This window comes from Protopterus annectens, chromosome 3.part0, assembly GCF_019279795.1.
Source record: "Protopterus annectens isolate FY-2018-M chromosome 3.part0, PAN1.0, whole genome shotgun sequence".
Lineage (NCBI taxonomy): Eukaryota > Metazoa > Chordata > Ceratodontiformes > Protopteridae > Protopterus > Protopterus annectens.
Window position 1 is genome coordinate 1,096,388,914 of NC_056731.1, and position 14,527 is coordinate 1,096,403,440.

At 42.1% G+C, this 14,527-nt stretch overlaps 1 protein-coding gene across 5 annotated transcripts in view; it reads right to left on the reverse strand.

Annotated features, from left to right (window-relative positions):
- Positions 1-14,527, reverse strand: part of DROSHA (drosha ribonuclease III) — a 3,547,421-nt gene that overhangs the window by 2,060,761 nt on the left and 1,472,133 nt on the right. The window lies entirely within an intron of this gene.

A 14,527-nucleotide genomic window follows, 5' to 3' on the forward strand; every position in this document is an offset into this window, starting at 1 on the left:
CGAGTACCAAAATATTTAGAAGCGAAAATGTATCGGCGACTAATAGTTTGTGGTTTAAATAAGGCACAAAACTGACAGCGAGGTATGTTGTGGTCAGGGCCTAGGCAAGGAATACAGTACGAATGAAAATCTTTATGAGGTATTTGCTTTCCACAAGTAATACAATTACTGACTTTTACTGACATCGGGTTAGAGCAAGAAAAAGTTTCCCCAACGGGGTACTTAGCTTTAGTTGAAGACTTTGGTTCTGAAACTCGAAAACGTAAATTTCAGGAGTCGGCCGACCAGCACTTGCGAACTGCTTCTACTTCGGGCACCACACGGCAAGAAAGGCTGGCATCTAGGCAGTGCACTTACTAGTCAGTTACTGAAGTTTACCCAGAAATTTAGGTCCACTGGCTTTCTCTGCGCAGTTTCTGTTTTCAGACTGGGAGAGCCAGAACTGAGCTGTTACTCAGTTTGCAGTTATCTTGGCAGTCATCACAGAAGATGAGACAGCAACCGATGCCGGAGCCAAGACTTTGATAATCTGGCCGACTGAGGGCTACTGCAAGCAGAGAACCCAAATGTGATGACTGCAACAGTGAAACACGAAGATCATCATATACCTCTCATTACTTTAGCCCTGTATTTATTTAGTGCATTCCAAGCACATTATCATATCTGCATTTGCCTGCTCTAGTTGATCCGTAAAACTTAGTTTCCCCACCCTGGTTTTGGTTTCCAAATCTTTGGCTTTACTAACAGCAGAGAAATATATTTTGTAACAAGCCCTCCATAGAGCAGTTTCTTACTACAGACTTCACACTGCATTTTCCTTTACTCCAGTTTCATTGCTGGCTGAGGATATTCTCATTTTCATCTATAGCTTTTATTATTTTTCCTGTAACTTTCCTGGTCCATTTCTCAAATCCAGATCTTTTTAAAACATACCTAGGGAAATATCAGTGTTTCATCCAAATTTGCCCATCTCCTGCTCCACTAAATCTGGAGTGTGACTTGAAATATTACTGGGTGTCTCACCTTTCTCGTAGCAAGTGATTGTTCCCTTTAGTAATGTCACAGCTATCCAGTCTCACCAATGTATCAAATCTACCTGTGTGATATGTATATTCTTTATGTCCTCCTCGTACCTGTATTACATCTTTTAATCCAAAAATCCCCATGTATTACCTTTAGAAGCTGACTCCCCCCTTCAGTTATGCTGTGCTTTCTAGATCCCTCGGACAGGTCTCCCCCATCTGTTATTGGGTTCCAATCCACCTCATCACAAGAGTTCCACTGTAAAAGTCCATAATGTCTCCCATTATTATAGTATCACATATTTTGTGCAATAACTTTGGTGCACTAATCCCACTGTGATAATTCATATTCTTATGCAACCGTAAGTGTGCAATAATGATTACAGCAATCCTAAATGTGCAATTATGATTACAGAGAAAAGTTCTCCCTTTCTGTGCATTTTTTATATATAGTTAGTTAAGAGTCTAAGACAATAATTTGTGAATGTCTGTAGTAACTGTTGTAATACAGATTGTCTACATGTGAAAATGCCTCCACTTTGAGGAGGAGTACTGAAATTTCATTCGGTGATGCACAAGTTGTATAATCTGAATGACAATAAAGCTAACTTTGACATTACTTACTTTTTCTCTTTAAATGACATTTTTAGTGGTACGTAAAGTGAGGCAAAAGTGACATTCATACCATCCTGATTTCTTTTAAACAAGTACCACCTCACATTTGCTTGTCTTATCTTCCACTACATTACATTCCAGAGCTTTCCTAACTAGGACCATTATCCTCTCTTCTGTTCTCTATCCAGTGTTGCACAGCATCTCCTCCATCTACTTTTCTTTTATGAATTCCTTACTTTCTGCACATTTAAATGCATTTCCAGTCTACCAAGATGACTGCAAATTGAGTAACAGCTCAGTTCTGGCTCTCCCAGTCTGAAAACAGAAACTGCGCGGAGAAAGCCAGTGGACCTAGATTTCTGGGTAAACTTCAGTAACTGACTAGTAAGTGCACTGCCTAGATGCCAAGAAAAAGGAAATATAAAGGACCTGGAGGAAAATCAGTTACATAAGTTGAGGAAAAAAAACAGACTGGGAAAATACTCCAGTTTTTCAGAAAGAAGCAGTGCAAATTCCAGACATGACTTCCAGTAACCTAGAAAAAAAGTATAAAGCAGCTGCACACAGACTTGGTTAAAATAAACAAAACACAGAATGAGTACATCAACACAATAAAAAGCTGGAAAAAATGGAAGAAACGTTGAACAGATATTCAGATAAGGTGACAGAACCGCAAAACTCAGAGGCTGAAGTGAAGAAAAGGCTGGCTGAATATGAGACCGCACAAGAAGAGATGTTTCAAAAAGGTAAGAGAATTAGAGGACAGAGCACGTACGGAAAACCCTAGATTTTCTGCTGTACCAGAGAAGCTGGAAGGAACATTCTTAATTAATTTTATGAAAGGACACATAAGCAACTGAACTAGTATTCCACTACAAGAATTGTTAATTGAAAGGGCACATCGTGTGTATCCTCCAAACCTGGCTAAGAGAAAACAACCTGGACCTTAAATAGTAAAAATGCAATTTTACCAGCAGAAGTAGTCTATTCTGAAAAAAAAAAACTGTGGCAGAAGGATAAAGTACTAAAGGTGTGGGACAGCAGAGTGTTTGTGCAAAATGACTAATCATTGCACATCAGGCAAAAGAGGAATACATTTATTCCATTATATAGGCAAACTGAGAATCAGCGGCTCCGGACCCATCTAAGGGAATGATTTCCGAGTGTCCAATACCTTGAGTATCCAGAGGCCCAGTCGGCTCCACGTGGGAATCGGAAGCGGTCTGTAGCTCTGAGGTAGCAGGTGCCAGGGGCTGCGAAAGAGCCTCACTGAGAGCCGGCGAACCAGCAACTAGCCTAGCGGAGGCCTCGTCTTCGGTTTTGGACCTCAGATGCCTATCCTTTTCCTTGCGTTTTTTGTAAACTCCGGTCGTCGGCTGTTCTGATGGCATTATATAATTAAACCTTCGGCCAAAATAACGAAATGCAAAATCGAACCGACGCTTAATAGTGCTTTGGTTAAATCTAGTACAAAACCGACAGCTAGCAACGTTGTGGTTGGGGCCTAGGCAAGGAATACAGTAAGAGTGAAAGCCCTTATGAGGTATTTGCTTCCCACAAGAAATACAATTGTTAACTTTTTCTGACATCGGTCTGGAGCAAGAAAAAAGTTTCCCCAACGGGGTACTTAGCTTTAATGAAGACTTTGGTTCTGAAATTCGGATTTGAAAATCTCAGGAGTTGGCCAACCGGCACTTGCGAATTGCTTTTGCTTCAGGCAACAAGCGGCAAGAAAGACTGAAGAAAATGGCGTCGGCTGCATCTTTTATACCCCTGGCGCACTGACGTCAGGGAAGAGGCGACAGCAACCGACGTCGGACCAGGACTTTGGAATTCAGGCTGACTGCGGGTAGCCTGCCAGCAGGATAACCCAAGAGTAATGACTGCAACAGTGAAACACGATGAACATCAGGCATGAGACTCAAATTGCTGTACCCAACTATCCTCAAAATATCTTTCCTTGTAGGAACAAAAACATTTTTTGATGAAGTACATGCTAAGGAAGAAATACAAAAGTTTCTCCAACAAAAAGCGAGTTATGAAACTGAAGGAGATTCTGCTTCTTGTTCTTCTTGTAATAAAGACCATTGAGAGACTGTGCTAGTGAAACCTTTCCCAGTGTTTCAACAGAAAATGATTAAGAGAGGAAAAAGCACAGAAGTTGACTAGAAGAATCGAGTGTGCACTGGAGATGAAGCAGAGACCGGGTTTGAGAGATGGAGATGAACAGGAATAGAACAAGAAACTCTGGAAATATTTGACTTTCTTGGACTTTGTTAAAGTTGCAGAGGACTCTAAAGCATATGCCCTACTTCATGTCATTAACGTTTGGAGACTAAAATCAGTAACCTGGAAATTGACAAATGTGGGATTACAAAGCAATAATTATATTTTTGAAATAGGACAGAACAAGAAAATCTGGAAATACTGGACTTGTTTTGACTTTGTTAAACCATGTAATTAATGTTCAGAAAAATACTCAGGAAAAGGAAAGAAATAGGAGACAGCTAATTGTAAGTAAAACTTATTTCTTAACAGTATTACTTAAGTGGTGCATGAGTTTCTCTGCATGTTATAAAGTAAAGTTTTTTCAGTTATTTTTAAGTGTAATGGGGATAGGAATGCAAATACCTGCTTAAGTTTATTCTTTCTGTTTCTTTCTCCCTTTTTCCCTCTTTCTCCTTGTTTAGTTTTACGAAATGTAGACACTGCAATGTAAAAAAAAATAAGGGGGATGGGATCTGACTAAAACAGCATGACAAAAGCAAAATTAGTCTGCTTTTTCTCATTCTTGCATAGGGGCATGACTATGTTAGCTTTATATAGTAACAATTTTGACAGAAAGCAAGTAAATGAAACAGAATACTGAATATTATAAGCTCTTTTTTCTAGTAAACAGTCCTGTATCTCGTTCTCATGTCACTAGCAGACAATCTGATAAACAGAAAAGACTTGGAGAAAATGTTTTCTGAAAGCATTCAAGTGTTTCCCAGCTGGAAGAGCTATAAAGGTAAGGCAAAACTAGGCAGCACTTAATAGAATCACAGGATCAACCATGCATTTTAGCATGGATAAGCCTTCTTTTCTATTTAACTCGAGTCTGTGTATGTGGCTGTCAGTTTGGAACTTGTGTTCCTATTAAGGGGGTAAAACCTCAATCTTTGAAGATGTATGTAGTTTTGTATGTTATGAAGTTAGTAGGTTTCAGGGGATACTGGGGGTGCATATGTGTATTTTTATTTGAGGGTTTTCAATAACACAAAAAGGTCTACAAGATGTGACGTAGGCTGAATTGGAGATGACAAGAAACAGCTGTACAAAAGATTAACTTGCTAAACAGTGCATCCATGTAACACAAAAGCTGGAACTAGACATTTAACAAAAAAGCTGTTATACATAAAAGGTGGGAATAATAATCCCTTCAGAATATGAGTCTTTCTATAATGCCTTTAAATGTTAATGGTCTACAAGATAAATAAAAAAAAAAGAGCAGTGAAATATATTAAAAAATGTAGACGGCAAACAGCTATACTACAGGAGACATACTTGGAAGGAACTGAACATGTGAATTTGATAAAGAAAGGTTTTCAGGGTGATTATTCAGCAGAATACTTGGGGCAAAGGAAGAGAGGAGTACTTACATTAATTGCAAAAAAAAAGCTCCAATAGTAACAGAAGTGAAAAAAGACAATAATGGTAGACTAGTAGTATTAAGGGGCTACTGGCAAAGTAGGAGGATTATTTATATTCTATCGAAAACTGCTATAATGGAGCTAAATAAATTCTGGGAAAAATAATCAGCTTTCAGCAAGGAACATTACTTATAGATGGGGATTGTAACTTAATTTGCAACAGTGAAAATGTGTCTGGGGGTGGAGAAAGAGAAATATAACAAAGGAAGATAGATTTTTAAAGAAATTTATGAAAATATTTGGCGCAGATGATGTGAATTCAGTACTAGGAAACTGGAGTGAATTTACATATTATTCCCCAATATACAAAAACGGTGCTAGGCTAGACAGAGTTTACATTTCGCAGGAACAAGTGCATTTAATTGAAGGACTTGATACACACCCGATAACTATTTCAGATCATGAGCCAATAACAGCTAAAATAAAAGCACAGGGTAATGAAATAATACGACACTGTTGCTTTCCCATGTACTTGTTGAAAAGAGGAATTTAAGGAATGGGTAGTGGAAATTATTCAGGAGCTATTAGAGAAGACAGAAGCTTCTTCTGAAAATATAGGTAGGGAGTGGGATAAAATTAAAATGGAATTTAAAACTAGGGTGGGAATAAAAGAAAGGGAGACATAGTTAAGAAGTAACAAAAATTATTTAGTGGAACTGACATATATTAAAGTATTGCAAAATAGGGGGAATCTCACAGAACAAGAACAGGAGCAACTACAAAATGCCAAACAGAAAATAAGGGACTACCTTGATAATATGGATGAGTTTAGAAAAACTGCTGTTAAGCAACTGTTTTTTAATAACAACTCTAGAGCACAAAACCTTTTAGCATAATGAATCAGACAACAGAAAGTAGAAAGCACTGTAACCAAGCTTAGGGAGTCTATTATGAGGAAGATAACTAGGGATCGTTAGAAGTATAAGAAATATTTTGGAAAGTCTATGAAAGTCTGTAAAAAGCAAAGAAATATGGAAATCAAGAAAAGATACAAATGGAAATGTTTATAGAAGAATTAAATATGCCAAGGTTAGACAAGGCTCAATTACTAATGGTTAGGATAGGAGGAGATAAGATAAAAAAGTACAGTTTTGTACCTACCATAAATGTAGATGTTCGAGGATCCACATTGCTGCAGTCCTAACTATTGGGTAGTCCGCTGTCCAGTCGGCCCGAATACCAAAGTATATGGCTGACGTCGGTCAGGGCGCATTAGACTGACGTCAGTACGTCAGGGTACTAATGCGCATGACCGACGTCATATCCTCAGTCTTTTCTTGCCCCAGATGTCAGAAGACCCTAAAAAGACAAGGCCCAATATACCTGCACCAAAAATATGTACAATATATACAAAATTATCAGCATATAACCAAACCTACACAACCACCCCTAAACACAGAGGGGAAGGAGGGAGGGTAAATTGGACTGCAGCAATGTGGATCCTCGAACATCTACATTTATGGTAGGTACAAAACTGTACTATGTTCTTCATTCCACATTGCTGCAGTCCTAACTATTGGGTAGAATCCCAAAGCAGAGGTAAGGGAGGCTGGCAAATCATAAAGAAGCAGGAGCTGACAACATGCCTTGCAAAATAGCTGTGGCAAAACCAGCCCTAGACTTAGAGTAGAGAGGAAGGTGATAATGCCTAGAGAAAGTATGCACTGAACTCCAAGTAGCTGCCTCCAAAATATCCTTAGTTGCCACCCCTTAGAAATGCTGTTGAAGTGGCAGTAGCCCTAGTGGAATGAGGCCTAATCCCAGCTGGAATCTCCTTGCCATGATGGGAATAACAAAATGCAATGCAAAACCCAATCCACCTAGAAATAGTTTGTTTTGACACAGGCTTGCCCTCTGAACTCAAAGCAAAAGAAACAAACAACTGCTGAGACTGCCTAAAATCCTTAGTCCTGCTTAAATAATAACGCAATTGCCTGTGTACATCTAAAGTGTGCAAAATCTTTTCCCCTTTATTTTGGGGGTCTGCATAAAAAGTAGGCAAATGAATAGTTTGGTTTAAAGCCACACTAGAAACCACCTTAGGCATAAAGGAAGGATTAGTGCGTAATGATACCCTATCCTTATGGAAAATCAAAAGGGCTCTACTGCCATAAGGGCCTGCAACTCAGACACCCTTCTTGCAGAAGTAATAGCCAACAGAAAAGCAGTCTTCCATGACAAGTATTTCAATTCAGCAGTAGCCGCAGGCTCAAAAGGTTGTAGAGTAAGTTTTTCCAACACAAAATTGAGATCCCAAGCAGGAGTAGGAGCTCTACACGTGGGGGTCTTATATTCTTTGCCCCTCTAAGAAACTGCTTGAACAAAGGATGCGAAAACAATGGTGGGTCACAATCATAGTGAGCTGAAATTGCTGCAGCATGAATCTTAATGGAAGAGAAGGACAAACCTTTGTCCAATAACTCAGTAAGATATTGAAGAGCCACACTCAAATTAGGCTCAGAAATCTCCAAATTCTTTGCTGTACTCCAAAATAAAAATCTCTTCCATTTTTCTGTACACTTTCCTTGTACTAGGTCTTCTAGCTTCCATAATCACATTTAAAACTTGTTGAGGAAGTTGAGACCTGCTGTGTTTCAACACAGAATATGCCAGGCTGTTAGATGAAGAGAGTGAAGCTTGACATTGAGCAGATGACCGTCCTTCTGAGATAACAGATGTGGAATCAAAGGTAAAGGCCATGGAGGCTTCCTTACCAGACTCCTTAGTAGTGGGTACCAGTGTTGCCGAGGCCAATCTGGAGCTATTAAAATCATCCTTGGCTTGTCTTGTCTGACCTTTAAGAGCACCTTTGGAAGAAGAGGCAGAGGTGGAAAGGCATACACATGAAGATTTTTCCAACTGAAAGAAAGAGCATCCACTTTCCAAGCTGTGTGATGAAACCCCTTTGTGCAAAACTTTGGCAGCTGGTGGTTTAGTGGAGAAGCGAACAGATCTATGTCTGGAGTTCCCCATGACACTGTCAATTTCTGAAATACATGAAGATCCAGTTTCCACTCGTGGGGATCCATGATTTGTCTGCTTAACACATCTGCTAAGGAGTTCTGTGCTCCCGGCAGAAACCTTGCCTGAAGAGTCAGTTGCAAGCTGAGCCCAGTCTCCCATAAAATCATTGCTTGCCTGCATAGAGGATAAGAATGTGTTCCCCCTTGTTTGTTGATGTACCACATGACAGTTGTGTTGTCTGTTAGAATCAACACCTGCCCTGGAAGAAGTAACTCCTTGAAAGCCATTAATGCAAACTGGACTGCTAACATCTCCTTCATGTTGATATGTAGATGCTGTAGTCTGGCAGGCCACTTGTCTTGTATCCACTTTCCATTTAGATGAGCTCCCCAAGCAATGTCCGAGGCATCTGTCGTTAAAATCTGACTCGCCTCTGGCGGGTCACAGAGAGTCCCTTGTTTAGGTGACATTCCTGAGCCCACCACAAAAATTCTTTTTGAAGGCAAGGTATTATTTGAATGACAGTGTCCAAATCCTGGCAGTGCTGTGTCCATACATTTTGAGATACCATTGCAGCTTCCTCATATGCAGTTTGGCATTGGGAAGCACCAGAATACAAGATGCCATGAACCCTAATGCTTGAAGGACTGTCCTTGCAGTCAGCACGGACTGATGAGATAGTTGATGGAAGTAAAGGGATAGACTCTTTTGTTTGTCCGGGGTTAAAAAGGCCATCTGGGCTGCTGTATTCAGTCTCACACCCAGAAAGCACATGTCTTGAGAGGGTACTAGACTGGACTTTATTTCGTTCACAGAATACCCTAGGCATCTTAGCACTGCTATAACATATTCCAGATGCTATAGAAGGTCTTCCTTTTCTTGAGCCAGAATCAGGCAGTCGTCCAAGTAAGGATAGATTTGAATTCCTTTTAGCCTGAAGTAAGCTATCACTGGAGCCAGAACCTTTGTGAATACTCTGGGCGCAGTAGATAAGCCAAAGGGCAATGCAGAGAACTGATAATGAGAATTTCCAGCTCGCATCGCAGATACTTCCTGCAACTTAGTCTTATAGGCACATGAAGGTAAGCTTCCTTGAGATCTAAAGTTACCATCCAGTGATCTTTGCCCAGCAGAGGTAAAAGCTGTTGTAACGTCAACATCTTGAACTTGGGAATGTCCAGATAAGTGTTGAGGATAGATAAATCCAAAATTGGTCTCCACGTGTTCCCCTTCTTTGGTACTAGGAACAGGCGAGAATAAAATCCTAGGCCCCTTTCTGATACAGGGACTGGCTGAATGGCCCCTATTTGGAGTAACAGAGAAATTTGCTTGTGAGCCTCTTTTCTTTGTGGAGGAGGAACGTCTGGCATGCCTTTGAAAGGGGCAATGTATGGAAATAAAACCTGTAACCGTGGTGAATGATATCCAACACCCATCTGTCTTGAGTAATTAAATCCCAATTTTCTTTGAAAAGAGACAGTCTTCCTCCCAAAGGAGCTGCCAGACGAGAATCTACTGGCAGCTGAAAAGGCAGGTCATTGGGTCTGTTTACGAAAGGACTGACCCCTGCCCTCACCAGAAGTCTGAGCAGGTGAACTCCCTGTTCTAGGCCTAAAAGAACCTTGAGCTCTGCCCCTACCACGTCTAGACCTACCCCTAGACTGGGAATCATAAGCAGGATATGTCCATCCCTTAGTAGGCCAATTTCTACTAAACTTGGTGGCTGCACCTGCAAAAATCTTTAACAGTTTGCATAGACTTAGCTTTGTCCTCCATTTTCTTTAAAACTGCTTCCACAGGCGAACCAAACAACACATCAGACTGTAAAGGAGCATCCAAAATCCTTGTCTTAACATGCTCAGCTAAATTCTGATCCCTCAACCAGGCATGCCTGAGAAGAACAGAACTAGTGGCAGCCACCCTCGAGGAGGCCTGTACAGCATCAAAACCACATTGCAAAGAATGCTTACCCACTTGTTCAGACACATGAACTAAATCCAGCAACTCTTTACACTCAATACCTTCCGCCAAAGCATCCACCTTAGATTTCAATTGTGAAAGGAGATAATTTTGATATTTTAGCATGTGAAACTGACAATTCAACGCCCTCATGGCTAAAGTGGAAGAAGTATACACTTTCTTTCCCCATCTATCCAAAGCCTTTGCCTCTTTATCAGTGGGAACAGGGTTTTTAACAACAGAGGCCTTAACACCTTTAGGTCCCTGAGAAACAGTTTCGGGTCTGCCCTAGGACTCTTAAAAGATACTTATGAGCTTCAGGCACCCTATAGTACCTATCAGGTTTAACAGGAGCAGGAGGCAAAGAATCAGGGTTCAGGGAAGCCTCTGCAAAACATCTTCCACCACATTCAACACAGGAGCTATAGATAAGGGCCTTTGCTGGGGTTAAAATAAGAATTGGCTAAGCCTTTTCCTGGAATCAGAGTAATCTTGGCCTTCCCATTTAAAGTGCTCCCTCATGGAATGCAGAGTCTCTGAAAAGGAGAAATCCTCAGGAGGAGAAGCTGTAGGAGTGGAATCATCCACATCAGAATCAGAATAAGGAGGATACTCCTGCAAGTCCTCCGCAGAAGACTCAGAAGCCTCTGAACACTGTTCAAAACTCTCAAACTCAGGTTCCACCCTAGGCCTCTTATCAGGAGGGGGCATAGAACCTCTAATCATAGTAATCAAATCTTCTGCCATTTTAAGCATATGTTTCTTAGGCACAGAACCTGAAGTGCTAGGAGAAGCCCCCACTGAAGCTAAACTTGGGCTACCTCTCAAAGAAGTTTTGGAAACAGAAGGAGAGGCTCTAACTACCTTGGGAAGAGAGGGAAGAACAGTTACCTGAGAAGCCCCCTCAGCCTGGCCTACCTCCTGAGAAGGCACATCCTGTAACAGTAAAGTCTCTGCCTGAGACTCCAAAGAAACTCCTGGCAAAACCTCTGGCTCCACTGAGCCTTCTAAAGAACCGACGTCCGGGACTGCCGGTTCATCAACCCTAGGCTTCGCTGTTTTGTCCTTGCGGTTTTTGGACGAAGCGGGCGTCGGAGCATCCGACGGCATTTTATAATTACAACGCTTCCCAAACACTAACCTGGCACAGTCTAACCTTCTCTTAATAGTGCGTTTGTTAAATCTAGCACAAGAGCGGCATCCAACAACGTCGTGCTCAGGCCCTAAACAAGGTATACACAAGGTATGGTAATCCCTATGAGGTATCTGTTTCCCACAAGAAATACAGTTATTCACTTTTTCTGACATCCGGTTAAATACTGAGGCAAGAAAAAACCAAAATGTTCCCCAACGGGGTACTTAGCCAACTTTGATTCGGTCTGAAACTCCGACTTCAGAAAATTTCAGAACGCCAACCTGCACTCGCAAAACTGCTTCTGCATCGGACCATGCGGCAAAAAAGACTGAGGATATGATGTCGGTCATGCGCATTAGTACCCTGACGTACTGACGTCAGTCTAATGCGCCCTGACCGACGTCAGCCATATACTTTGGTATTCGGGCCGACTGGACAGCGGACTACCCAATAGTTAGGACTGCAGCAATGTGGAATGAAGAACATCTGTGATGTATAACCACTAATCTACAGTAAAGTCCCCAGGAATAGATGACATTCCTGTGAAAGTCTGGAAGCTAGGAGGGAAAAAACGGAAAGATCTGTAATAACATTATTTTAAGAGGAGTTGTGTGCACTTACCATAAATGTAGATGTTCGTGCATATTCACTGTTGCAGTCATCACACTTGGGTTATCTGCCTGCAGGTAGCCCACAGATGGCCCAAATACCAGAGTCTTGGGATTTCTGTGTCAGATGCTGTCCCCTCATCCATGACGTCAGGTCATCAGGGGTATAAAACTTGCAGCTGACGCCATTACATCAGTTTTTCTTGCCCCAGATGTCAGGAGCCCCCAAAATAGGAAGCAATCAAATGGTGTGGAACACCTCCAGTAAAAAGTAAATACCATTTCCATAAGATATAGCCAAAAAAAAAAAAAAAAAGAGGACAGGTAGAAAGTATAGAAAGACAGGGGGTCTGGAGGGAAGGTAACCAGGACTGCAACAGTGAATACACTTGAACATCTACATTTATGGTAAGTGTACACAACTGTACTATGTTCTTCGTGTTTCAGTGTTGCAGTCATCACACATGGGTTGATTCCCAAAGCTGAGGAAGGGTGGAGGCAAGTCAAGTAGTAGTAGGGCTGGCTAGCAGGCCTTGTAAGACTGCTGTGGCAACTCCAGCTCTGGATTTGGAAAAGTTAGATAAGTGATAATGTTTGAAGGTGTGTACAGAACTCCAGGTAGCAGCTTCCAGGATGTCCCTGGTGCAGACTGCCCTGAAAAAAGCTGTAGAGGTTGAGGTCGCCTTAGTGGAATGAGGTCTGATCCTCTGTGGGGTGGGATTACCATGGTGTTTGTAGCAGAAATGGATGCAGTGCGCTATCTATTTAGAAATGGTTTGCTTGGAAATGGCCATGCCCTCTTCCCCTGTAGCAAAGTTGACTAGTAGCTGGTCAGATTTTCTGAAAGGTTTAGTCGTGTCAAGGTAGAGCCTGAGCTGTCTGTGTACGTCCAAGGAGTGCAAGATCCTTTCCCCTTTATTCTGAAGATTAGGAAAAAGGTTGGCAAATGGATGGATTGCTTTAAAGCCACACTGTATACCACCTTGGGCATAAAAGATGGGTTAGTCTTGAGGGAAACCTTGTCCGCATGGAAGATAATGAAGGGTTCCACAGCCAAAAGGGCCTGTAACTCAGACACTCTTCTTGCTGAAGTGATGGCTAGCAGTAAGGCTGTTTTCAAAGAGAGGAATTTTAACTCTGCTGTAGCAGCGGGCTCAAAAGGGGGAAGCGTGAGCTTCTCTAGTACAAAGTTAAGGTCCCAGGCAGGAGAAGGAGCTCTCTTTGGGGGTCTTAAATTGTTAGCTCCTCTCAGTAATTGATTAATCAGAGGGTGAGAGAAGAGGGGTGGCTCAGTATTGTAATGAGCTAAGATGCCAGAGGCATGAATCTTAATTGAGGAGAAGGAGAGGTCCTTGTGGAGCAGTTCTGCTAGATAATCTAGGATTTGAGGCAAGGAGGGCACTGCTGTGTCCTTCCCTTGAGACTTGCTCCAAGAACAGTATCTATTCCACTTTTCTGAATAGGATTTCCTAGTACTGGGCCTCCTGGCCTCAAGAATAACATCCAGCACCTGTTTGCTGAGGGCTGCTGGTGATGTATTCAGGGAATAAGCCAGACTGCCAGGTTCAGGGTTTGCAGCTGAGGGTGCAAAATCTGTCCCTCCTCCTGGGACAGCAGAGAGGGGGTCTGCTATAGGTGCCAGGGTGGCACTGCTGTCAGACTCTGTAGGAGTGGGTACCAGTGCTGGCGTGGCCAGGTTGGTACAATAAGGATTGTACTTGGCTTGTCCTGTTTGACCTTGAAGAGTACCTTTGGAAGGAGGGGCGGAAAGGCATAGACTGAGAGATTTTCCCATGTGAAGGAAAGGGCATCCACTTTCCAAGCTTGGCTGTGGGGAAGTCTGGTGCAAAATTTCTTTAGCTGATTGTTTTGAGGGGACGCAAAGAGGTCCACCTCTGGTGTTCCCCACCTGTGTAATAGAAGACTGAATGAGTTTGGTTCCAGTTTCCACTCGTGTGGGTCCATTAGATTGCTGCTTAAGTCTGCCAGTGAATTTTGTTTGCCTGGCAAGAATTGAGTCTGCAGGTGCACTTGGTTGCTTAAGGCTGTGTTGTACTTGGTTGCTTAAGGCTGTGTTCCACAGTGTCATGGCTAACCTGCAGAGTGGGTAGGAGTGAGTCCCCCCCTGCTTATGTACCACATTACTGTGGTGTTGTCTGTCTTTATCAGGAGCTGTCCTGGAGGGATAAGGTGTTTGAAGACTGTCAAAGCATTCTGTACAGCTTGCATTTCTTTTTGACTGATATGCAGGGGAATTTGTTCTGGGCTCCATTTGCCTTGAATGCATTTACTTGCCATGTGAGCCCCCATGCATAGTCTGATGCGTCTGTTGTCAGAGTTTGGACGGTGTGGGGTTGTGAGAAGGGGAGTCCCTTGTTGTGTTTGCAAGCCTCTGCCCACCAAAAGAACTCTGTCCTTAGGCAGGGAATGATAGGAATCACTGCTTCCAGGTCATGGGAATGTTGACACCAGAGACTTTTCAAGTACCATTGGAGTTTCCTCATATGCAGTCTTGCATATGGAATCAGTAGA